This window comes from Orycteropus afer, unplaced genomic scaffold (genome assembly GCF_000298275.1).
Source record: "Orycteropus afer afer isolate SDZICR_OR568_19922 unplaced genomic scaffold, OryAfe1.0 scaffold00066, whole genome shotgun sequence".
NCBI lineage: Eukaryota > Metazoa > Chordata > Mammalia > Tubulidentata > Orycteropodidae > Orycteropus > Orycteropus afer.
Window position 1 is genome coordinate 8,289,162 of NW_006921653.1, and position 2,615 is coordinate 8,291,776.

Consider the following 2,615-nt stretch of genomic DNA (forward strand, 5'->3'; position numbering starts at 1 on the left):
AGACTGAAAGAAACCTACAAAAATAGAAAGACATCCCATGCTCATAGATTGGAATAATTAATATAATGAAAATGTTACTTACCTAAAGTGATCTACAGATTTAATGCAATCCCTACACAAATTCTAACAACATTCTTTACTAAAATGGACAAACTGTTGACCAACTTCATTTGGAAAGGAAATGAACCCCAAATAGCTAAAGCAATATTGAAGAAAAAGAACAAAGCAAGAAGTCTCACACTCCATGATATCAAAACATTCTGTACAGCCACTGTATCAAAACAGACTGATATTGGTTCTATGACAGACTTATAGACCAATGGAATGGAATTGAGAGCCCAGACTTGAACCCAGCCATCTGTGGACAACTGATTTTTGACAAGAGGTCACAGTACATTCTTTGGGAGAGAAACAGTCTCTTTATTAAAAGGTGCTACTAAAACTGGATAGCCACCTGCAGAAAAATGAAACAAGACCCATACCTCACTCCACACACCAAAACTAACTGAAAATAAATCAAAGACCTAAGTTTTAAATCTAAAAACACAAAATTCCTGGAAAATAACATAGGAAGAAATCACAGGGCCAAATCTTTTCTAAAAATAGAACAATAAAAATTGCAACAAATGCATGAATAGAAGTAGAAGACAAATAGATAAATGGGACCCTATAACAATTAAATAGTTAAGGTCATAAGAAGACTTTAGTAGAAGAGTAAATAGACAACTTTCAGACTAGGAAAAAATCTTCAGAAATGATTTATCCAACATGGGCCTAATCTCGAAAATCTATAGAAAATCACAATTCATTAATAAAAAGACAAACCACCCAGGGTGTAAGATGGCAGTTTAGTCGTCTGATGTGTCTCTATAGCAAAGATACGGGAAACCAAGAGAAACAGATATAGATAACAGTCTTGGAACCCTGAGCAGCAAACACAAGGGTGAAGAATTATATTGAACACCACATGGAAGGAGAAACTAGATGAAAACAGTGAACAACGAGAATAAGAATCATGGGTGACATGCCAGCTGGCACTTCTCAGAGAGGCTATCTTGAGACAAAACAAGCAGCATCCCTGGGTGAGGAGCTCAGGAAAGTAAATGTACAGAATCCCCAGTAGGAGACAGAGATACAGTGTAGATAAATTGGAGTGAAGCAAGGTGAAGAAAACATAAACCAGATATAATGAAGGAAAGTTCAGGAAGGTGGATGAGAGTTCCAAGAAGTCAGGAGACCAAAGAGCAGGAAGAGAAGCAGAAAATAGGGATATAACTACTCACCACAGTGGTCCCTGGTCATTTAGGTTGAAGACTTACATAGAGAAGAAGGTAAGTGGGGTAGTGGCTGTACACACTGTACTCTGCCACCCCCTTGCTTTGGGTTTGGGGGGGGTCCCGATTGCTGGCTACATTCACCAAAGAGTGTACTGGTACCCATGCTGGTGATCAGTAACAGAAAGAGTATGCTTCCTCCTTCCTTCTCCTATCCTCGGGTTGATCAGAGGAGTGGCTTTTGCCCACCCAGTGATTGATGGCACCCCCCCAGCCACAACTTCCACATCTACTGGTCCACAGTGCAGATTCCTACATCATGAGATAGAGGGCTGGTGGTTTGCATGCCAGCCACCCTTACTCCTTTGTTCCCTACCACTTCATTCTTCCTGCAAATGGAGGTATGTGCTCCCATAGATCATGTATTGCACTGCACCCCCACACACACCCAGGAGACTGGTGGCATGCACTTGAGCCAGACACTGCCCCACTCTCCAGAGAGCTGGAGGAGAATGTTCTTACAGATTGCATATTGTGCACCCACTTATTGTTCCTGACCCAATAGCCAGCAACATGCACTCCCATGTCAAGAAAATGATTGGCAGTCTATGCATCTCTGCCCACTAGGTGATCTGCAGCACATTGTCATGCTGCAACTGGGCAACTGGAGGTATGCCCCCATCTCACCTACTGTTTTCCTCTATTTGCCTCCCCCTTGACATATGGTGCATGCTCTTATACCATCCACTCAGCGACTGGAGGTACAAGAATTCTTCCCTCTCTTCTGCCCATACGGAGACCATGGACCCATACATCTTTAACTGGACCACCTGGCAACTGGTGAAATACACCCACAGTGCCTATAATTTGGTGAGTGATGAAAGCGTGCCCAGAACCCTGCCTGGTAACCACACTGTGAGCCACATTACCTTAGAAGCAATGCTTGACATATTCTGATAAATGCTACAGAAATTCTGCCTAATAATTAGCAGGATTCCTAGTACCTTCATCCAATGTTCACCCAGTTGCAAAGTCACACATTCCATACCCAGATAGTCAGCAGGCCAACTGCTCATGCACTGAAGCTCCTTGAATCTCCACCATCTATTTAAAGGTCAATTTATAAATATACAGAGGGCCTATCCATCCATTTGGGAAGTGCTCTCTTACAACAGCTATGGAGACATCCTGCCTTGATCTTCATTGGGTGCACTAACTGCTAGCACCAACCTGGAAGAGCCCCATTGTACACTGCCATCTGTTATCACTCCCAAATGGAGACAGATGGTGAACTCTCCTATGTGGCCAGATTATCCACCAATGGAGCCCCCCCCCCCACTC